The sequence below is a fragment of the Musca autumnalis genome, unplaced genomic scaffold (assembly GCF_047663935.1).
Source record: "Musca autumnalis isolate F117 unplaced genomic scaffold, ASM4766393v1 scaffold_1, whole genome shotgun sequence".
In the NCBI taxonomy this organism is placed as follows: Eukaryota; Metazoa; Arthropoda; class Insecta; order Diptera; family Muscidae; genus Musca; species Musca autumnalis.
The window spans coordinates 33975086-34000159 of NW_027411644.1; the positions used below are offsets into that span (position 1 = coordinate 33975086).

The 25074-nt window shown below is 39.7% G+C and overlaps 1 protein-coding gene across 3 annotated transcripts in view; it reads left to right on the forward strand.

The window, feature by feature from the left end:
* Positions 1–25074, forward strand: part of thw (chitin-binding domain protein thawb) — a 152347-nt gene that overhangs the window by 86232 nt on the left and 41041 nt on the right. The window lies entirely within an intron of this gene.

Here is a 25074-nt window from a genome sequence, read left to right on the forward strand (position 1 = left end):
TCGGTGGATCCGATGATGACAGTCCGACCAGTTATAACAACCAGAAATCACTTCAGGCACTTTAGACAATACTTTTTTTAAATACAGAGTAATAAGGATTTCCTTAGAAAAAAAAAAACTTCTAGTTGACACTGCGTAGCAGAAGACCACCTTAACGTCTTCAACTTCTTCTACAAAAAGAAGACCTTTAAAGGATCTTCGAAAGAGAAAAAATCTCAATTTTATAAACGACTACCTTTAAAGAAAGTGTGCCTGAGGAAGATTTTCAGAACAAATTTTAAAACTCCAATCTGGACATATTCTGCAGATCTTCCGTAGGAGGTTTTAAATAAACAGGGAAGACCTTTCAAAAATATCCTATAGAAAAAAAAAATTTCACAAGACCTTCAAAAGACAGCATACCTTTTTAAGTTCATCCATTGACAGAATACGTATAAATGGCTTTCCTTAGAGAGACGACCTTCAAACGATCTTCTATAGACAGAAAATCCTTTAAGAAACCTCCTATAAAAGAAGATATTAAAAAGTTTTCTATAGACAAAATGCCTTGGAAAGGTATCACATTAACAGAAAACCTTATCAAGGTGTCCTTAAAAAGGTTTTCTATAAAAAGAGAAAAACTTCTTCTATAGAAGAAACCCCTTCAAGAGGCCTTCGTGAATGAGAAGACCATAGCAAGGTCTCCCATATAGAGAAGAGCTTCACAGGGAGAAGATCCTATTCTTCTTCTGAATGTTATCTGTCTATATAACCTTCACAAGGCCTACTACGGACAGACTACCTTTAAAAATGTCTTCTATAGACAGAAGACCTTCAAAAGGTCTTCTTCAGATAGAAATCCTTCGGAAGAGCCTTCATAATGTCTTCTATAGAAATATGAACTTTGTAAAGTCAGAAGATCTTTAAAGATCTTCCATAAATAGAAAGTCTTCACAAAGCGTTCCATCGACAGAAAACTCTCGAGAGGTCTTCTGTAGGAAAAATGCCTTCAGAAAATTCTTTATAGACAAATTACCCTTACAAGGTCTTCTAGAATCAGAAGATCTTTACAAGGTATTTTGTGGAGAGAAGACCGCCAGAAGGCCTTCCACAGATAGAAGGCCTTCCATAGAAAGAAGGCCCTCAGAGGGTCTTTCATAGATGGAAGGCTTTCCATAGATAGAAGGCCTTTACAAGGCTTCACAAGGTTTTCTATAGACGAACGACCATCAAAAGGTCTTCTATAAACAGTAGACCATTACAGGTTTTCTATGAAAAGATAAACAAAGGTCTTCTGTAGAAAAACAAATAAGAAAGTATCAGTCAGCTGTGCTGACGGAGATATACCCTCAGCCACTGACCAAAAAAAAAATAGTTTGGAAGAAATTTTTGAAAAAGTTTTAAAGCTATCTTGCACAATAGCCATACATTTGTGCCTACAGGGTTTTGGAGCTTATGGACCATTATCGCAGGAGGTATAGACTTACTCCGGAAAAAATTGTACCGTTGTAAATGAGGTCGCTAGAACAACCTACTGACAAAAGGATCAAAACGATGCGAGTAGAGCTCTTAAACTTCACTTTTTGCGAATTTTGTGTGGAAGGTACCCGAAGGAGTGGAACGATATAGTCCATATTCTAACCTGATACACGAATGGTTGAAATAATATGATGTGCAAAGTCTGTACCAATCAGGAACTCCCTGCGAGAATTATCTTGCGGATTTGCCATTTTGGTTGGTGCCGTCAGGGTTTCATGGAGATTTTAGGCTAATATCTCAAGAAGTATGGACTTGTGCAAGAAACAAATTGTACCGTCGTAAAGGGAGCCGCAAGGACAACCTACTGAAAAGAAAAAAACCAAAAACAATCCGAGAGGAGCTCTTAAACTTCACTTTATCCGAATTTTGTGTGAGAGGTACCCGAAGGAGTAGACCGATATATATTCGAACCCGATCTATATCTGGAAGGAATAATACGATGTGCAAAGTTTGGATCAGATCAATTGGTCCCTTCAAGAGTTATCGTTCACACAATTTTACAGAAAAATGTTGAACTTTTGTGGGGGAGGTACCTAAAGGAGTGGATGGATGTGGATCAGGGGTTTTTCTGATTTTTTGGCGTATGAACTTGCCCACAAAAATTACGGATTTTCATTTAAACTCAAAAGTTTGTCGGGGTAGGTAGTTAAATGAATGGACCGACAAAGTCCATTTTGGAGGTGAGTCTTATTTTGGGAATCATTCCTCTCATTCCTCTCGATAGATATCGCGCACATCAGTCATTTCATTTGGTCACTATTAAATTTAGGGTTTTTGGATCATTATATCAGGAAACATGGACTTGCCCACGAAAAACATAATATCGCTGTAAACAGAGCCACAAGGGGTACCTTCGGTAAAAATTTCCAAAGGATCCTCCAACACACCCTTAACCGCGCTTAAACAAAAATGTTGAACATTTGCGTGGGTGGTTAAACTTTGTCATTTTTTGGGCCGCCCTTGTTGTGCCCCATGGAGTGGACCGATAGGGAGCACATTTGTACATAAGCAAAGTTTGGATAAAATATTTCGAGATCCAAAGTTTACACGAAATTGGCTGCTCCGTTTATGACCATTTTAGCGAATATTTTCGAACTTTTGTGGGAGAGGTACCGTAAGGAGTTGACCCATAACCACCAGCTTGGAATTTCAATTAATATTCAAAGAAATATTTGTTTTGAAATATTTAGATATGCTAAGTGTGGACCAACGCTGTATTCGTTTCGAGAGTTGTCGTGCTGGCAGTAGCGATTTTTTACAGTTTTCGGGTAATTTTCTCCAGAAGTGTGGACTTGCCACTCAAAAAACTTGTACCAACGTAATAGAGGCCTTGAGGGCAACATGTTGTAAAAAAAATCAAAACGATTCGAGAGAAGGTCCTAAACTGCACTTTTCCGAAATTTTGCGTGGGAGGTACCCGTAGGAATTGATATATATATTCAATTTTCTAATCGGTTCTGGTCTCATAGAAATATTACAATGTGCAAAGTATGGACCAAATCGGTTACTGCCTTCGAGAGTTATCGTGCACACCATTTTAATGAAAAGTTTTGAATTTTTGTCGGGGAGGTTCGACAAAGGAGTGAACCAATATGGCTCATCTTCGATCTTAAAATAAGTTCGTACAAAAAATTACGATGGCAAAATTTTGGACCGAATCAGCAGATCCGTTGGAGAGTTATCGTGCGCTCCAACCACTATACATGGTGGGGTATTTTACACCTTTCTCAGGAAGTATGCACTTGCCCCTGACATAACTTGTACCGTCGTAATGCGGGCAGTGAATACTAGTTGCTACAACAAAAATCAAAGCGATTCGAGAGCAGGTCCTAAACTGAACTTTTCCGAAATTGTGTGTGGGAGGTACCCGAAGCAGTGGACCGATAGAGTCTATATTGGAACCCCGCCTATTTCTAGAAAAAATTTCACGATGTGCAAAAATTATAGTGCGCACAATTTTTCCCAACATTTTCGAACTTTTGTGGGGGAGGTACACGAAGGAGTCGACCAATATGGCCCATCTTCGAACTTAAACTAAGTTTGGGCAAAATATTATAATTGTTCCATAAACATCCCAGATGGGACAAGGGAGACTTCTCTCATATCAATGAGTGCACCCCGATTCATAGTTAGCTCAATGATATGGGACCTACTGTTTGTTGCCGAGTCCGAACGGCGTGCGCTAAGAAACCACTTGTAGAGAAGTTTTACATGGCTGAAATACTCAGAAAATGTCGCCAACATCACTGAGGGCTATTTTGCCACCGTTGAAAATTTGATGTTGCCTGGCCTGGGAATCGAACCCACGATCTTTAGCGTGCAGGGCGGGTGTGCATACCATTGCACCACGGTGGCACCCAAAATATTACGAAGTGCCAAATTTGGTTCGAATCGATTTGCCAGACATACGGACGGACATGGCTAAATCGACTCTAAATTGTATGAAACAGATTTCGTCCAAACATACTTTGGGTCTAAAACCGTGATTTCGATGAGGCACATTTTTTGGTCGTATCAAAGTGCATATACCCACGATAGCGTAAAGGCTGAGGGTATAAAAAGGTTTTTCACTGATAAAACACCACCTAATGGTCTGCTTAAGAAAACGAAAGCAGAAGATAACCATTGGGACATATGATTCAAACGCAAATCAACTTTTAATTATTTCTCTTTCGTGTTGGTCTATTAAGACCCTAGAGGTACATTGAAACATTTGGAGTCTACCAAAGATCACATATCCACCTATCGTAGGTTCCAAATTCATTCTTCCATCGACAAAAATAACATTTAAAATGTCTGGTGATAAGACTAACCGCTCGTGAAACGTTGCATAATTGGTGGTAGTGTAGGGGGGGCTTCTGTAGACTCCATTTTATTTTTTCAATATCATAGGTCTGTATGGATCAAATCGAAAGATTAATAACTAAAAATATCTATATAATATCTTGTTGCAGGGTCAACCTTCTTTATGAGGATTTATTTGGCGTGTACGTAATGGAATTGACATTTGAAACCCAGTGGGTTTGTTAAATCCGGTTATATATAAACGTACTATTACTTAAATATCCAGTGTGAATAGAGGAGGTCTTGGTAAATTGCCGAGGCCTTAAGAGCGATTGTTCAAGGACATATATTGCATTTACTCAAAAAGTATCATATCTCATGAAATTCAGTTTGATAAAAATAAGTTTTATGCTGCCTATTAAAATATGACTTCCTAACTTTAAAATATTACTTATTTACCTAGTTGGCCCTCTGCACAACATTTGTCCTATAATCCGAACTACGAAAAGATTCCCATTCCTCTCTATTTGTTGCTTTACTTCTCCAATTTGGAATTCCGTATTCTTCAATCTCGTCTTCCACTTGTTTTCTTCGTCGAAGCCGTATTTATACACCTTTTTAGATTATTACACAAAAAATAATATAACTACTTGGACCATATTTTGCTAAGAGCTAGATATCAGTGTTAAATTTCCATGCAAAATCAAGCGTGATTTGAAGAGTTTTAGTGCTAAATAAACTCAAAAAAACTTTTTCTGTCGAATTATGCCAAACTTCTAGTAAGTAAGCTTTAATTCGTTGAGTTTTAGAGATATCAACATGAAAATTTGACACAAGATAGAGTAGAAGTTGTAGAAAAAATAGAAATTGCTAACTCAGAAAACGTAAGTTTTTAGCTATGCCACTCTTTGAGCGATATTATTTACTGATGTAAGGAGTGCGTATAACTATTGTCAACACGTATTCGCCATTGGGTACTAATGACTAAAATATAATATCTGATAACTTTATGATATTTACGCTCATGGAATTGGCGGTTAGTTGCCTGTTGATTTTGATTAGAATTTTAAGACCTCAGTAATTAATAATGAGATCACTATTCACAGGCACCATACATTTGTGTAGCACAAATTTCGTATATTTTTTAAGATTCACCAACTCAATTTTGTATGATTTGGTATAGCTGTATCAGGTTCTAAAGATTCTATATTTTCTTAAAATCCTTGTTTATTTGTTGTTTGTTTGCCATCATTTAATTTACAATCCCATTTATTTGCCTCATTTTGTCCTACGATAACCTTTTTTTTTTTTTTTTTTTTTTGAAATGTTGTTCATTAAGACAACATCACAATTTATTGTAGAATTATACAATAAATTACTTACTGTAATTGAGCAAATAATCTATTTAGTCTATAATTTACATTGTACAAACAAATTCACTTAATCAATTATAATAATTAAGATTTTGAATTGGGGTTTTTAAATTTTTTTACATTTTATTTCAATCCAGTTTTGAGTTCAAATTTCAAACGAAATGCTGATCTTTCTTTTGGCCATAAATTATTCGGCAATATAAAAGAAAGTTATTTTGTTTTGGTTAGCAAAAACTTTTGCCATGTCGTATTAATTAATACCATTGCAAATTATTTTAATTACCATGGCGGTGTTAAATATGGAAAGTGAGATCATATAAAAAAATGATATTAATTTGACAAGTTTATAGCATTTTTCGTAATATTTTGTTTTTTTTTTTTCAAAATAGTCAGGCTTATTCCCATAGTCGTCGTTCTAATATTTTATTAAAACAACTTTAATTTATTAGTGGGAAAAAATTGGCGATGTTTACCAAGGGGTAAGGCAGGGAAGACTATAGTTTCAGATCTCGCCACAGATCTTCATCAGTTCCCTTGTTTCTTGTTTTTCAACGTAATATTTATAAATTTTATAAAGTTTGCAGAATAAATAAAAGAACTTTAAAGGAAATTAACTTACTTACTTAGCTGGCCTATTACAGAACATTTGTTCCATAAACCGAACTAAGAAAAGGTCTCCAATTCTCTCTGTTTCTTGCAACGCTTTTTGGAATACCGCGTCTTTCCATTTCTTTTTCCACTTGTTCGCTCCATCGAAGCCTTGGCCTGCCAGTTCTGCGTGTATCGCCAGGTGGCCCGTATTTAAACGCCTTTTTAGCAGGTTCATCATCGCTCATTCTTATGATGACCTAGCCAACGTAATCGTTGCATCTCGATACGTTTATCTACATATACTGATGTCGTTGTATAGCAGACACAGTTCGTGGTTCATCCGACGTCGATATTCACCGTCAACTCAGATTGGCCCGTAGATCTTTCGAAGCATTTTTCTCTCAAACACGCCAAGCACTGCCTTATCTGCAAGTACCCAGGCTTCGGAACCATACATTAGTACAGGCAGCATCAGTGTTTTGTAAAGCGTTGTTTTTGTTTGACGAGATGTGGCTTTGTTTTTAAACTGCTTACTTAAGCCAAAGTAGCATCTGTTGGTCAATACAATTCTTCTTTATATTTCACAACTGATATTGTTTGTTGCATTTACGGAGGTGCCGAGGTATATGAAGTCTTTTACTACCTCAAAATTATAGGAACCAACTTCAACAGTTGGTCCGATCTCAATGGTCGCATTGCGCATCGACACTATCAACTTTGTCTTTTCTCCGTTTACTGCCAGACCCACTTTTGCTGATTCTCCTTCAATCTTCTTAAAGGTATCAGTAACTTCCTTTACTGATCGTCCCATGATGTCAATGTCATCAGCATAAGCAAGTAACATGTGGCTGTTGCTGTATATTGTGCTATTTTTTTGACATTTGCCTCTCGTATAGCCTTTTCCAGCAGGATGTTGAACAGGTCACACGAAAAGCTGTCTCCTTGTCTGAAACCTGTTTTGGTACAAAACTCTTCGGAGATGTTCTTTCCTATTTTAACTGAAGATCTTGTGTCAGTTAAAGTCATTTTACAAAGCCGAATGAGCTTTGCGGGGATATCAAATTCAGACATGGCTTGGAATACCTTTGAGCATAGGGGGCTGTCCAAGGCTGCCTTATAATCGACAAAAAGGTGGTATGTGTCAATCTGCATCTCTTGGGTCTTTTCCAGGATTTGCGGCAGGGTAAATATGTGGTCAATGGTGGACTTGCCAGGTCTAAAGCCGCATTGGTATGGCCCAATTATTTCGTTGACCATAGGCTTTAGTCGTTCGCATAATATCCCCGACACTATTTTGTAGGCAATAGGGAGAAGACAGACATAAGTCTTCTCTCTATTGCCTACAAGATAGTGTCGGATATATTTTGCGAACGACTGAAGCCTATGGTCAATAAAATATTTGGACCATACCAATGCGGCTTTAGACCTGGCAAGTCCACCATTGACCAGATATTTACCCTGCCGCAAATCCTGGAAAAGACCCAAGAGATGCAGATTGACACATACCACCTTTTTGTCGATGCATACACCTTATCAGCGTTTCGCCTCCGGTTTTGAACAGCTCGGCTGGTAAGCCATCGGCTCCAGCTGCCTTATTATTCTTTAGCCGGTTTATTGCTGACTTTACCTCATCTTGTCTGGGCGGTATACTTTCAATACCAACTTCTGGGATTGGATCTGTGGTATCTTCGTCGTCTTCGTTACTATTGGACACCAACTGTTTGGAAAAATGTTATTTCCATATCCTGAGCACACTATATGTATCAGTTACCAAATTACCTTGCTCGTATCTACAGGAGTATGTGCCTGTACCAAAGCCATCAGTTTGATGTTTCACTCTTTGGTAGAATTTTTGGACTTTATTCTGGCTCCTGTACATCTCGATTTTTTCACACTTCCGCCTTTCCATTTCTCTATTTATCCCGCGGAATAGACGTTTCTCCTCCCTCCTTTTCTCCCGATACCTCTCTCGTGCGCTACGTGTTGCTACTGATTGCAGAGTAGCCCTATATGCCCCATTTTTCTCTTCGGTAGCAGCATGACACTCCTGGTCATACCATGGATTGCTCGGTGGAGGTCTCTGGTATCCAAGTATGGATTTTGCGGCTGTTTGCATGGACCGGGCAATGCTTTGCCATTGCGCTGATATGTCATCGGGATGAGAGGTGCTTTGATTAAGCAATTGGAACAGTTGAGTGGAATATTCTGTGGCCATCTGTTGTGATTACAGCTTACCGATGCCAAACTTACGTGTTGTGTCTGTTCGTACTTTATTCGCTACGTTTAACCGGGTACGTACCTTTGCTGCAACAAGGTAGTGGTCCGAGTCTCGGAACGAAACACGCTCGATAAATGTTTCCCATCTATCACAACGCGATCAATTTGATTTTTTGTTTTCTGACCTGGAGACAGCCAGGTGGCCTTTATAAATGTCGAGATGCTTAAATCTGGTGCTGCTAACCACAATGTTTTTTTTTTTTGTCGCAGTAAAGTCTATCAGCCTCTTTCCGTTGTCAGATGTTTCACTGTGGAGGCTGAATTTCCCGACTGTTGTCATGTCATGGGCAGGACAACGGCTCCTAGTACATCCAACACGCTTGATGAATGTCTCCCATCTATCACAACATGATCAATTTGATTTCTTGTTTTCTGATCGGGAGACAGCCAGGTGGCCTTTGTTAATGTCGAGATGCTTAAATCTGGTGCTGCTAACTACCATGTTTTTTGCCGCTGCAAAGTCTATCAGTCTAATTCCGTGGTCAGATGTTTCACTGTGGAGACTGAATTTCCCGACTGTTGGGCCAAAGATATTCTCCTTTCCAATTTAAAATCGCCTAGAATAATCTTAATGTCATGGCCAGGACAACGGTCGTATGTTTTTTCTAAGCTCTCATAGAATATATCTTTGGTCTGCTCGTCCTTGTCTTCAGTGGGAGCATGAGCGCAAATAAAGCTGATGTTGAAGAATTATTCGAATTATAGCAAGTCTTCCATTCACTGGTGTGAAGCTGGAGACCAGGTGTTTTATCCTCCGACCAACTACAAATCCGCAACCAAACTCATGATTTGTTTCATGACAGCTATAATACAGTGCGTCACCTTTAGGTGTTGTTGTGACGCCTTTCCCAATCCATCATATTTCCTGTATGGCAGTAATGTCGGCCTTGTATTTTTCAAGTACATCTGCCAATGTGCGTAAACTGCACCTTCTCTATAAAGAGTGCGAACATTTCAGGTGCAGATTCGCAGATCATGGTCCTTAAAACGTTTGCGGGGTTCGTCAACTTTAAAGGGATTTGTTTTTCTACTTATTTCGTTTTTATAGTAGGCTGTTTTTTTCTAGGGGAGGGTTACTAACCCGGCGCACAAACCCAAGTTTTTAACGTTCTTATGGTTGAACGCGCGGCACATGTTAGCTCGCTACCTTTAACAGGTGTTAAATGCAGTTCCCCAGCTGACACCACGGGGAGGTCAGTTTCCACTTAAGATGAAAGAGGGACCAAGATAAATCCTGGACTTTGCCATGTTAAAGCCGGTCAGAACCGTTCCTTTGTATCTTTCATCCCCTACGTCACCCACTATTTTCTCTGACTAATTCTAATTTTCTAATCACTCAGTATTTGTCTGGAAAACCAGCGGCAACCAGTTGACTAACTGAGACCCGCCAATCTGGGCCGACCCCCGGAATGTCCGCGACTAAATCTAAGTCCATTTACCTAGAGAAAGCCTACTAAAGATGTTCTATTTAAAAGAAATGCTGAAGGTCTTCTCTTTTGTGGTGGGGAGACTTTTGGTGGAGAGTTGCCACAAAATAGCACAGCATTGTTAACCTTCAATTGTCTTGGAATTATGGCTGGTTAATGATCAAACGTGGAGAATAAGAAAAGAGGTAATGATGGAAGTTTTTCAAAGTTCATTTACTACTGCCTTTTGTGTTGGTGTTGTTATTGCTGTTGGTTTTGTTACTCTGGGTCTCTTTTCAACACTGCCAATCAAATGAACAGAAGAAGAACATCTGCATGAGGTGTTAAATATCAGACTACTGCCAAAAAAACATTAAAAAAACAATAACACGAGGGGATTGGTGGAACTTGGTTGCAATAGAAGAGAACAAACGGTAGGCTGCCAGACAAAAAGAGCAAAAGCAAAATATTGAAAAGTTCATGTTGTAGCAACTCAAAAGGTAACTGCAAACAAGAACAAATCAAGTTCTTAACATTTTAATAAAGTTTTTTTTTCATATTTTGATTTTGAAAATTGCAACTGACTCAAGAAGAAGAATCTACTTCTTCTTCTTATATACAAAATTTTGGTAAATGATTTTTGGCTGAATAGAAGAACTTCAAATAACCAAAAAAACTGCCTATTTTCATTCTAACCGAAAAAAACGCATTGCCTGGTTAGCGGATGTTCTGAACATTTACAGTTACCGACAACTGCAATAACAAATTGCCGTTAAACTTTACCAAAAAAAAATCTGCTTTTTTGGAGCTGCGGCCGCCCGCTGTCAAATAACATGGAATTTAACACAACAACGATGACGACAACAACAGCAACAATGAAATTATGCTTAACAACGCATTTGGCCAGTTTGCCTCAAGTTCCAATTGCAACTTGGCTGCCGGCATTGCAACCAATGACCTCAAAATCTATTAGCATGTCTGGTCATAAAAACGAACAAATTCGATAGCAGCAAAAAAAAACTACGCCCAAAAAAATTCTATGTAGCCGGCCAACAACAAAGTTCACTAGAGAGACTGTGGGTTACAATGCAGTTTGGTGTTGTTGTTCTTTTCCGTCTTCTTCTTTTCGGCTGTGTAAATTCTTGACCAGAAATTAATGTCAGAAAACTGTGAAGCATGAGTTTAAATCAACAGCTGCCAATTTGTTTTCGTACTTCGACGGTTGGTTGGTTGGTTGGATTGTTTTGACGCACCATCACCAACACCACTACCAGCAAGAAGTCGGGGTTTACAAGTCATCAGAACTCCGTGATGCCACCACACACAATACTTCTGCCGTTTTTGGTTAAAACATTTTTACGAGTTCAAAAGGTCGTTTATCTGACCGTCTGAAACCGTATGTCTGTTTGTCTGTCTGTCTGATTGTCTGTCTTTGTATTGTTGCAAATAATTTGAAGGAGACTGTTCTAAAGCTTTTGGCTTTTTTGTTCTTAGATTTCTTTGCAAAGCAGCTCTATGGATTTCTGTGGCTACTAGAACCGACATCTAAAGATTGAATGAAAAATGTGAATTATATGAAGGCTATAATTTGCGATTATGAATGATTTAATAAATATGGTAATAATACTTAACTTGGCTAATAAAGTTAATTGCTTAAAAATGTAGGAGGCATTGCAAACACACCCACCAACCCGAAGCTAGTCTACTGCAAACAAAGTGTGCAAAAGAGCTATCGTCTTGCAATAGAGACCACAAAGGTCTTCTGTCTAGAGAAGACTTGACTTCCCTAGACATAAGACCGTGTAGAGGCTTCATAAAGACGGGAGACCATCTAATGGTCCTTTATGGACAACAGATCAACATAAGGGCTTCTATAAGCTCGTCTTTCCTCTAAAAAATAACCATTGAAGTTATTTCCTGTATAGAGAATTTTTTGAATTTATTCTCTATATAGAAGACCTTCTGAAGGTCTTTCCTTTATCTATAGAAGTCCTTTAAAAGGGCCTTTAGAAGTTCTTCTGTCTATAAAATACCTTGAAGAGATCGTCTTTATTCCTTCAGCCTTTAGGCCATAGAGGGTACATCCTTAAGGAGGTCTTCTTTATTCCCTCAGCCCTTAGGCTATAGAGGGTATATCCACTTGGATACAATCAAAATAGTACCTCATCGAAATAATGGTTTTAGACCCTAAGTATGTTTGGACGAAATTCGTTTCAGACAATTTAGAGTCGACTTAGCCATGTCCGTTCGTCTGTCTGGATGGCTGATGTGCACGGTAATTCTCGAATGGATCAACGATTCAAAGAAGATCTTCTGAAGGTCTTTCCTCTATCTATAGAAGTCCTTTAAAATACCTAAAGGAGGTCTTCTTTATTTCCTCAGCCTTTAGGCTATAGAGGAGGGTATATCCACTTGGATACAATCAAAATAGTGCCTCATCGAAATAATGGTTTTAGACCCCAAGTATGTTTGGACGAAATTCGTTTCAGACAATTTAGAGTAGTTTTAGCCATGTCTGTTCGTTGTTGTTGTTGTAACAGTGTTTATTATTATGTTTGTATGTTCGTTTTTCTGTTCAATCTGGCTCTGGGTCTATTTCCAGTTCCAGGAAAGTGGCTGTTTCGATGGGATGTAACCACAGATCCACTGGAGTTAGATGAGTAGGTTTGGCTGGGCAGTTTAAAAGGTTTTTTTTTCGTTCGGACCCATGCCACATACTGGGCGCGGTCGGTTTTTGCCAAATAAGAATTTAGACGACTGCAATATCCCGAGCGTAGTTGGGTCAAAACTACTCTAGTTTGTCGTGGCAGATGACGCTCCTCAGCTGCAATAGATGGGGTATGTATTTAGAGGACTTTGGCAAGTTTGAATCTTTTTCCAATTCGTATCACATAATCTCGGGAACCAGACTGGCGCCGCATAGCTTACCACAGACCGACCTATCGCGTTATATGTGGTCAACAAGGTTTCTTTATCTGCACCCCAAGTGCTGCCGGCTAGGAACTTGAGGACCTTGTTCCTACTTTCCAGTTTGCCGCAGATAGCTGTGACGTGCGCGCACGGAGTGAAAGTAGTGTCGAATGTGACCCCTAAAATTTTGGGGCAGTTTGTGGTTGGAATTCTGCTACCGTCGACCACGACATTCAATTCTCTTGCAAACTGCACTGTCCATGTGTTAACCAGAGTGGCTGTTGATTTTGTGGCTGAAATCTGCATATTCCTCGAATGGAAAAAGGTGGTAAGATCGGTTAAATAGTTTTTCTGTCTCTCACAGATGTCATCAGGATAGGTACCCGACGCCAGGATCGTGCAATCATCCGCATACGTTACGATCTCGATGCCGTCTGGAGGGGGCGGAATACAGGAGAGGTAGAGTTTAAACAGTTCCGGAGATATCACCCCACCTTGGGGAACTCCCTGTTTCACTCTACAAGGTTTAGACTTCTTGTTCCTGAATTCCACGTACGACTGGCGTCCACACATATAATTGACTATCCAACGTTTCAAGCTTGGCCGGAGGGTTGTCTGCTCAATGTCCTCAAACAGCGTGGAGTGCCTGACTGTATCAAAGGCTTTTGATAAGTCAAGCGCCACCATCACTGTTCTATCGCACGGCCGTCTCTGGTTGAGACCTTGACAAATATGTGTGGTAATGGCGTGCAGCGCAGTTGTCTTATTGCGCTGCTTACGGAATCTATGCTGATGATCGGCAACTTGATAGCCATTCCTGATACTGGGAAGGACTAAGGCCTCAAGGGTCTTTGCTACGGCGACAAAAGCGAAATCGGCCTGTACGATTCACTTTTGCTGGCATCCTTGCCTGGCTTCCGTAGCGGGACCATCCTGCCCATTTTCCAGACTTCGGGAACAATGAGGGTGGATAGCGACAAGTTGAGAACTTTAGTGAGATACTCCACTCCCGGCTCATCCAGCTGCTTCAGCATTATCATGGAGGTTCCATCAGGGCCCAATGCTTTGGATGATTTAGCGTTCCTGATGGCATTGGCAACATCATCCATTGTAAACTGTGGTTGTTCCTGCTCGGCAGGAAGAGATCTGATGCGACGTTATACTCTTCTCTTCGCCCTGTCAATCTCGTGGTGCTCGACAAACTGTCGATTGAAATAACTTGCGCACCTCTTCGGGTCAGTCCACGTAACGTCGCCAAATGTGACTGAGGTCTTATCTTTCCTGCTTATCTTTCCTGCCCACAATTCACCTATACCGGCTCCAATGTTGCAACTCTTCAGATGATTTAACCACTTGTTCCCCTTATGCTCGCCGACCAGCCTGTTAACTTCCAGTGTCAGCTCCCTGACTCTGGGGTCATTGGGGTTGGTTCGGCGAAGCTCATCACGCTCATTTACAAATTTACCGTAACCTCTGCTGGGAAGTTTGGTCTTACTTCCTCCGTTCGTCTGTCTTAAGTTCGAAGATTGGCCACTCCGTCGGGTACCACCCCCACGAAAGTGAACGATAACCCTCAGAGGGAGCAATCGATTTGGTCCAAACTTTGCACATCTTAATATTCTTTCCAGATATAGATCGGGTTCAAAGCAACCCAGTACCCGGTACCAAATAAAATGGCAGGTAAAAGGTTATCTGTCTATAGAAGTCTTTTAGAAGGTCTTCTGTCTATAGAAGACCTTTAGAAGGTCTTCTCCCTACGTGAGACCTTTTGAAGGTCTTCTGTCTATAAAAGGCCCTCCGAAGAACTTCTGTCAATAGAAGGCCCTTAAAGGGTCTTCTGTCTTTTGATGATATTTGGCAGATCTTCTGCCTATTAGCGATCTTTCGAAGGTTGTCTGTCTATAGAAGACTTTCAAAAGGTCTTCTGGTTATAACAAATTTCGAAAAGGTCTTCAAAAAGGACATTCCAAAGTTTCTGTCTATGTCCATGTCTTTTGAAAGACTTCTTCTGTCTATAGAAAACCTCTTAAAGATATTCTGCCTATAGAAGAGTTTTTTAAAGTCTTCTGTCTATAGGGAACCTTTGGAAGTCTTCTCTCTACAGAAGACCTTTAGAAGGTGCCTATAAAAGACTTTTTGAAGGTCTCCTCCATATAAAATACCTTTTGCAAGTCTTCTCTCTATAGAAGGCCTTTTGCAGGTCTTCCCTCTATAGAAGACCTTTTGCAGATCTTTTGTGTCTGTAAAAGACAGTTTGAAGGTCTTCTCTCCACAGAAGACATTTAAAATGTGTTTTCTCTTATCTTTAAAGAAACCTTTTGGAGACCTTTCAAAGAAGACCCTGCGAAGATCTTCTGTCTGTAGAAATCCTTTTGAAGTTCTCTATAGAAAGTCCATTCATAGCCTTCTCTCTATAGAAGATCTGTTGATGACATTCTGTGTACAGAAGACCTTTAGAAGGTTATGTCCATAGAAGGAGGAAGAAGCTATTCTGTCTATAGAATACCTTTTGCAGGTCTTTTTTCTATAGATGACCTTTAGACGCCCCTCTCTCCACAGAAGACCTTTTGAATGTCTTCTCCTATACAAATTATTTTGCACATCTTCCTAAAGAAGGAATTTTCTCTACAGAAAACCTTTTCTCTACAGAAGACCTTTTAAATGTCTTCTCTGTACAAGAGCCCTTTTTGCAGATCTTCTCTCTACAGAAGACCATTTAAAAGTCTTCTTTCTACAGAAGATCTTTAGAATGTCTTCTCTCTACAAAAGACTGTTTGAAGGTATTCTCACTATAGAAGTGCTTTTGACAGTCTTCTCTCCAGAAAAAAAAACCTTTTGAAGTTCTTCTCTCTACAGAAGACATTTTAAAAGTCTTCTTTCTACAGAAGACCTTTAGAATGTCTTCTCTCAACACAAGGCCTTTTGAAGACATCTTTCTACAGAAGACCTTTTGAAGGTATTCTCTCTATAGAAGACTTTTTTATGCCTTCTCTCTATAGAAGTCCCTTTGAAGGCTTTCTTTCTATAGAAGGCCTTTTGACGTTCTTCTCCCTATAGAACACCTTTTGAAGGTCTTCTCTCTACAGAAGAACTTTTGAGGGTATTTTTTCTATAGAAAAATCTTGGGTGGTTTTCCTTTCTTAAAGACCCTTTGAAGGTCTTCTCTCTACAGAAGACATTTTGAATGTCCCTTCTCTATAGAAAACCTTTTCATTTTCGTCTCTCTACAAAAGACCTTTTGAAGGTCTTCTATCCATAGAAGAAATTTTAATCGTCTTCTCTTTAAAAAAGACCTTTAAAAGTTGTCTCTCCAAAAGTTGTCTTCTCTCTACTGAAGACCCTTTCAATGAATTTTCTCTGCAGAAGTCTTTGTGTAGTTTTTCTTCCTACAGGTCCCCTTTTAAAGTCCTCCTTTCCAGAAGACCTTTTGAAGGCCTTATCTCTCTCCCACTATCTCTCTCTCCCTCTCTCTCTCTCTATGGAAAACATTTTGAAGGTATTTTCTCTCTATAGAAAACCTTTTGAAGGTCTTCTCTCTACAGAAGACCTTTTGAATGTATTTTTTCCAGAGAAGACCTCGATAGGGTCTTCCTCTCCATTCTCTCCATGGAAGACATTTTGAAGATCTTCTCTACGGTAGACCTGTTGAAGGTCTTCTGCCTATAGAAGTCCTTTCGAAATTCTCCTTTCGAAGATCTTCAGTTTATAGAAGACCTTTAGAAGATCTTCATTCTATAAAAAAAAACTTAAAAAGGTCTTCTGTCTGCAGAAGCCCTTTAGTACGCCTTCTGTTTTTAGAACACCTTACTATAGAACACCTTAATAAGGACATATTTCTATAGAAAACTTTTTGAATGCTGTCTGTCTTTGGAAGATTTGTTCAAGGCCTTCTGCCTATAGAAAGTATTTTGAAAGTCTTCTGTCTTTAGAAGATGACCCCTAGAAGGTCTTCTGCCTATAGAATGCCTTTATAAAGTATTCTTCAGAAGGTTTTATGCGACATATAGGGCTACTCTACAATTAGCTGCAACGCGTAGCGCACGAGAGAGGTATCGGGAGAAAAGGAGAGAGGTGAAACGTCTTTTCCGCAGGAAAAAAAGAGAGATGAAAAAGCGGAAGTGTGAAAACATCGAAATGTGCAGGAGCCAAAATGAAGTGCGTAAATACTACCAAAGAGTGAAATATCAAACTGATGGCTTTGGTACAGGCACATCCTCCTGTAGGGACCAGCACGGTAATTTGGTAACTGATACATATAGTATGCTAAGGTTGTGGAAAGAGCAGTTTTCCAAACTGTTGGTATCCGATAGTACCGACGAAGATACCACAGATTCAATTCCAGAAGATGCTATTAAATGTATACCACCCGGCCAAGATGAGGTAAAGGCAGCAATAAACCGACTGAAGAATAATAAGGCAGCAGGAACCGATGGCCTACCAGCCGATCTGTTCAAAACCGGAGGCGACACGCTGATAAGGTGTATGCATCACCTAATTAGCACCATTTGGCAGGAAGAACGCGTACCCGACGATTGGAACCTGAGCGTCCTGTGTCCCGTCCACCAGAAAGGAGATAAGACTGTATGCTCTAACTATAGGAGCATAAGTCTTTTTCCTATTGCCTACAAGATAGTGTCAGGGATATTGTGCGAACGACTAAAGCCTTTGGTCAACGAAATAATTGGACCATACCAATGCGTCTTTAGACCTGGCAAGTCCAACATTGACCAGATATTTACCCTGCGGCAAATCCTAGAGAACACCCAAGAGATGCAGATCGACACCTACCACCTTTTTGTCGATTATAAAGCAGCCTTTGACAGCCCCCTCCGTTCAAAGGTATTCCAAGCCATGTCTGAATTTGATATCCCCGCAAAGCTCATACGGCTTTGTAAAATGACTTTAACTGACACTCGATCTTCTGTTAAAATAGGAAAGAACCTCTCCGAACAGTTTTATACCAAAAAAGGTTTCAGACAATGAGGCACCCTTCCGTGTGATCTCTTCAACATACTGCTGGAAAAGGTCATATGAGAGGCAAACATTAAAAGAAATGGAACAATCTTCACCAATAGCCACATGTTACCTGCTTATGCTGACGATATGTCTACATTATAGGACCAGTATCAGTAAAAGAAGTAACTGATACCATTGTGAAGATCGGAGAGAAGACCAAGTTGGTGGTGTTGAAGTTGGCTCCTATAATTTAGAGGTAGTAAAAGACTTCGTCCACCTCGGCACCGCCGTAAAGACAACAAAAGACATCAGTTGTGAAATTAAAAGAAGAATTAAATTGGCTAGCAGATGCTACTTTGGCTTAAGCAAGCAGTTTAAAAACAAAGCCACATCTCGTCAAACAAAAGTAACACTTTACAAAACACTGATACTACCCGTCCTGATGTATGGTTCCGAAGCATGGGTACTTGCACAAGCGGACAAGGCAGTGCTTGGTGTGTTTAAGAGAAAAATTCTTCGAAAGATCGACGGACCAATCTGCTTTGATGGTGAATATCGACGTCGTATGATCCACGTGCTGTATCTGCTATACAACGACATCAGTATAGACAAAAGTATCGAGATGCAGCGATTGCGTTGGCTAGGCCATGTCATAAGAATGAGCGATTATGAACCCGCTAAAAGGCGTATAAATACGGGCCACATGGCGGTACACGCAGAACTGGCAGGCCAAGGAATCGATGGAGCAAACAAGTGGAAGAAGAGATGAAAAGGCGTGGTATTCCAGAGAGCGAAGCAACAAATAGAGAGAATTGGAGATCTTTTCTTAGTTCGGCTTATAGAACAAATGTTCTGTAATGGGTCAGCTAAGTAAGTAAGTAAAATAGTTTTTCTGAGGACAGAATATTCCATTTCCTATTCCTTTTCGACAGACAAGTATACATATAAGTATCTACAGAAAGTTCTACAGGTTTATTAAAGACGGAAGTCTCTCTAGAAACAGTTAAAGGGCATTTAATAATCTTCGTTGGGCGGGACTTATACATGACAAGACATCGAGAACGGTTTCAGATATTTTATAAGCAAAAAACCGATCGACAAGTCTTCCACAAACATATGTATGTATATCTTCCTACCGTTTTTTCTTTAAATTTAAAATTTCTTCAAATAATGAATATAAAAAAAATAAATAAAAAATAAAACACTGTGTCGTTTCTTCTAAATTTTGTATTTTTTTATTATGTACATATATTGCAAAAATCATTTTTGCATTATATTCCGTTTTATTATGCTGCTTCTGGACTCCGCTTTTTGCCTCATATTCCGTGTGATTGATTTATTTGTTTACTTTGCCCTGTGAATGTGAATCTCTTGATCCGTTCCCTTGGTTTTGTTTAGGCAACAAAAACAAACGTCAATATCATTTAAATTGCATCTCTTGAAAAAATACGAGACGAATGAATTTTCCATTTCCATTGATTTGGTTAACATTTTGCAATTGCACGGCAGAGGAGGCAAAGTAACATCTCCGTATTGGCGAGAGGGAGGGCGAAGTTGTCTCTTTGGAGAAGACTCAATGGGTTGGTGGGTTTCGTCGTCCATTGACGGTGGAAGCAACAATGTTTGTGTGACTTCCTCTTTAGATAGCCATGCCAGCCTCCGCCAATATTGTCAAGGGAAGAGGAGCGGAACAATAAACAGACATTTTATATTATTGACGTTTTAATGTTTGTTGTTTTACTATTTTGTTTTTCATAATCTCTTTACCCCGCTCTTTTATGGGAGCTCTTCATTTGATGTTTACTTCTTAGAAAAACCTGTTGGAAAAACAAACTTTGTCGGTGGTTTTCTTTTATTTGTTTTCTTTGACATTTGTTTAGGTTGTAGAGGTCTGTTAATGCTATTGTTGTTGTTTTTGTATCTCCCCCACTTGTTAATTTATCACTTAAGGTTGTGTTATATTGTGACAATAATAAGAAATGACGATGATGGTGATGATGATGCTGAGGATACTTGTTGCACGAACATTTTTATTGTAACATCTCAATATCTAGCCAAGAGCTATGTTGCTGGTATGCCTGAGCAGTGGGGTCAGAGTTGTGCGAATTGATAAACACATCACCCTACCGCTGATCTTCACTCACATGCAAATACAAAAGAAGGCGTCAAAATAAATGTCTGAGAGATCCGCTTATCTCCATCAACATAAATTAGATAAAAGCCAAAGCAAGAAATGTCTTTGATTTGCTTTTTGATGCCAACATCTGCTGGATAACCATTACTCAGCTCCAATGTGTGAATGCATCGATTTATCAAAGTATTTATCTGCGATTTTTTATCCCAATTAATCGCCACTAATGTGTGTGTTTTGTGAATGAAGATGTTTCGGATATTGGCAAATTATCTTAATTGGTCTCGCCCTAATCAGCATTTCAAGGTTGTGATTTGAAGATTTCATTGTAATTTGTTGGAATTAGTGTCACTAAAATTATGAGTGTGGCAAAGAAGGGGCGAAAACTATTCCACCTAATACCCACTGCTAACTTAAGCCAATGCAGTTATAATACCCTAAGTCTTTAGACTAGAAAGGGTATATACACTTTCATACGACCAAAAATGTGGCTCATCGAAATAACGATTTTAGACCCCAGGTATGTTTGGACGAAATTCTTTTCAGACAGTATGGATTCGATGTAGGCATGTCCGTCCGTCTGTCTGTTCGTCAGGCTGGTGCGCACGATAACTATCGAACGGATCAACCGATTCGAACCAAATTTTTGGTATCGTAATATTTTGTCCAACTTAGTTTAAGTTCGATGATGGGCCATATCGGTCCACTGCTTCAGGTACCTACCCCACACAAGTTCAAAATTTTCCTGTAAAAAGGTGTGAACGATAACTCTTGAAGGGAGCAATTGATTTGGTCCAAACTTTGAACATCGCATTATTCCTTCCAGATATACATATATCGGACTCGAATATGGACTATATCGGTTTTCCTTGCGCAAGCCTATGAGATATTAGCCTAAAAGCTCCATGAAACCCTGACGTCACCAAACAAAACGGCAAATCCGTAAGATAAGTCTCGCAGGGAGTTTCTGATTGGTACTGACTTTGCACATTGTATTATTTCATCCAGCCATGTATCAGGTTAGATCGAGGAGATCTGCATAATGCCAGTCAGGCAACATAATGTTGGGCTGACTAAACAGTTCCTGTTGGCATTTTATCAGCCGAGTTATCCTTACCATCACATTGTAATGAAAAATGCACCTCTATTCTATAGAAGACCTCAACTGAGGTCCTCTATTCTGTAGAAGACCTCAACTAAGGTCATCTCTTCTATAGAAGACCTCAACTGAGGTCATCTCTTCTATAGAAGACCTCAACTGAGGTCATCTATTCTATAGAAGATCCCAACTGAGGTCATCTATTCTATAGAAGACCCCAACTGAGGTCATCTATTCTATAGAAGATCTCAACTGAGGTCATCTATTCTATAGAAGACCCCAACTGAGGTCATCTATTATGTAGAAGACCTCAACTGAGGTCCTCTATTCTATAGAAGACCTCAACTGAGGTCCTCTATTCTGTAGAAGACCTCAACTAAGGTCATCTCTTCTATAGAAGACCTCAACTGAGGTCATCTCTTCTATAGAAGACCTCAACTGAGGTCATCTCTTCTATAGAAGACCTCAACTGAGGTCATCTATTCTATAGAAGATCCCAACTGAGGTCATCTATTCTATAGAAGACCCCAACTGAGGTCATCTATTCTATAGAAGATCTCAACTGAGGTCATCTATTCTATAGAAGACCCCAACTGAGGTCATCTATTATGTAGAAGACCTCAACTGAGGTCCTCTATTCTATAGAAGACCTCAACTGAGGTCCTCTATTCTATAGAAGACCTCAACTGAGGTCCTCTATTCTATAGAAGACCTCAACTGAGGTCATCTCTTCTATAGAAGACCTCAACTGAAGTCATCTCTTCTATAGAAGATTTCAACTGAGGTCATCTCTTCTATAGAAGACCTCAACTGAGGTCCTCTATTCTATAGACGACCTCAACTGAGGTCCTCTATTTTATAGAAGACCTCAACTGAGGTACTCTATTCTATAGAAGACCTCAACTGAGGCACTCTATTCTATAGAAGAACTCAACTGAGGTCATTTATTCTATAGAAGACCTCAACTTAAGTCATCTCTTCTATAGAAGAGCTCACCTGAGGTCATCTCTTCTATAGAAGACCTCAACTGAGGTCATCTATTCTATAGAAGTCCTCAACTGAGGTCATATATTCTATAGAAGTCCTCAACTGAGGTCATCTATTCTATAGAAGACCTCAACTGAGGCCATCTATTCTATAGAAGATCTCCACTGAGGTCCCCTATTCTAGAGAAGACCTCACCTGAGGTCCTCTATTCTATAGAAAACCTCCACCGAGGTCATCTATTCTATAGAAGGCCTCAACTGAGGTCCTCTATTCTATAGCAGACCTCAACTGAGGTCCTCTATTCTATAGCAGATCTCAACTGAGGTCCTCTTTTCTATAGAAGACCTCAACTTAGGTCCTCTATTCTATAGAAGACCCAACTGAGGTCCTCTATTCTATAGAAGGCCTCAACTGAGGTCCTCTATTCTATAGAAGACCTCAACTGAGGTCCTCTATTCTATAGAAGACCTCAACTGAGGTCCTTTATGCTATAGAAGACCTCACCGGGGGCCTCTTTTCTACAGAAGACCTCAACTGAGGTCCTCTATGCTATAGAAGACCTCAACTGAAGTCCTATATTCTAGAGAAGACCTCAACTGAAGTCCTATATTCTAGAAAAGATCTTAACTGAGGTCCTCTATTCCATAGAAGAACTCCACTGATGTCATCTATTCTATAGAATACCTCCACTGAGGTCCTCTATTCTAGAGAAAACCTCATCTGAGGTCCTCTATTCTATAGAAGACCTCAACTGAGGGCCTCTATTCTATAGAAGACCTCAACTGAGGTCCTCTATTCCATAGAAGACCTCAACTGAGGTCCTCTATTCTATAGAAGACCTCAACTGAGGTCCTCTATTCTATAGAAGACCTCAACTGAGGTCCTCTATTCTATAGAAGACCTCAACCGAGGTCCTCTATTCTATAGAAGACCTCAACTGAGATCCTCTATTCTATAGAAGACCTCAACTGAGGTCCTCTATACTATAGAAGACCTCAACTGAGGTCCTTTATTCTATAGAAGACCACAATTGAGGTCCTCTATTCTATAGAAGACCTCAACTGAGGTCCTCTATTCCATAGAAGACCTAAAGCTGAGTTCCTCTATTCTATAGAAGACCTCAACAGAGGTCCTCTATACTATAGAAGACCACAACTGAGGTCCTCTATTCTATAGAAGACCTCAACTGAGGTCCTCTATTCTATAGAAGACTTAAAGCTGAGGTCCTCTATTCTATAGAAGAACTCAACTGAGGTGCTCTACTCTATAGAAGACCTCAACTGAGGTCCTCTCTTCTATAGAAGACCTTAACTGAGGTCCTCTATTCTATAGAAGACCTCAACTGATGTCGTCTATTCTATAGAAGACCTCGCCTGAGGTCATCTATCCTATCGAAGACCTCAACTGAGGTCCTCTATTCTATAGAAGACCTCCACTGAGATTCTCTATTCTATAGAAGACCTCAACTGAGGTCATCTATTCTATAGAAGACCTCAAATGAGGTCCTCTATTCTATAGAAGACCTCAACTGAGGTCCTCTATTCTATGGAAGACCTCAACTGCGGTCATCTATTCTATAGAAGACCTCAACTGAGGTCATCTATTCTATAGAAGACCTCAACTGAGGTCATCTATTCTATAGAAGACCTCCACTTAGGTCCTCTATTCTACAGAAGACCTCAACTGAGGTCATCTATTCTATAGAAGACCTCAACTGAGGTCCTCTATTCTAAAGAAGACCTTCACTGAGGTCATCTATTCTAGAGAAGACCTCCACTGAGGTCATCTATTCTAGAAAAGACCTCAACTTAGGTCGTATATTCTACAGAAGATCTTAACTGAGGTCCTCTATTCCATAGAAGAATTCCACTGAGGTCATCTATTTTAGAGAAGACCTAAACTGAGATCCTCTATTCTATAGAAGATCTCCACTAATGTCCTCTATTCTAGAGAAGACCTTACCTGAGGTCCTCTATTCTATAGAAGACCTCCACTGAGGTCCTCTATTCTATAGAAGACCTAAAACTGAGGTCCTTTATTCTATTGAGACCTAAAACTGAGGTAATATATTCTATAGAGGACCTCAACTGAGGTCCTATATTCTAGAGAAGATCTTAACTGAGGTCCACTATTCCATAGAAGAACTCCACTGATGTCATCTATTCTAGAGAAGACCTCCACTGAGGTCCTTTATTCTATCAAAGACCTCAACTGAGGTCCTCTAATCTATCGAAGACCTCAACTTAGGTCCTCTATTCTATAGAAGACCTCAACTGAGGTCCTCTATTCTATAGAAGACCTCAACTGAGGTCCTCTATTCTATAGAAGACCTCAACTGAGGTCCTCTATTCTATAGAAGACCTCAACTGAGGTCCTCTGTTCTATAGAAGACCACAACTGAGGTCCTCTATTCTATGGAAGACCTCAACTGGAGTCCTCTGTTCTATAGAAGACCTCAACTGAGGTCCTCTATGCTATAGAAGACCTCAACTGAGGTCCTCTATTTTAGAGAAGACCTCAACTGAGGTCCTCTATTCTATAGAAGACCTCAACTGAGGTCCTCTATTATACAGAAGACCTCAACTGAGGTCCTCTATGATATAGAAGACCTCAACTGAGGTCCTCTATGTTATAGAAGACCTCAACTGAGGTCCTCTATTCTATAGAAGACCTCAACTGAGGGCCTCTATTCTATAGAAGACCTCAACTGAGGGCCTCTATTTTATAGAAGACCTCAACTGAGGTCCTCTATTCTATAGAAGACCTCAACTGAAGTCCTATATTCTAGAAAAGATCTTAACTGAGGTCCTCTATTCCATAGAAGAACTCCACTGATGTCATCTATTCTATAGAATACCTCCACTGAGGTCCTCTATTCTAGAGAAAACCTCATCTGAGGTCCTTTATTCTATAGAAGACCTCAACTGAGGGCCTCTATTCTATAGAAGACCTCAACTGAGGTCCTCTATTCTATAGAAGACCTCAACTGAGGTCCTCTATTCTATAGAAGACCTCAACCGAGGTCCTCTATTCTATAGAAGA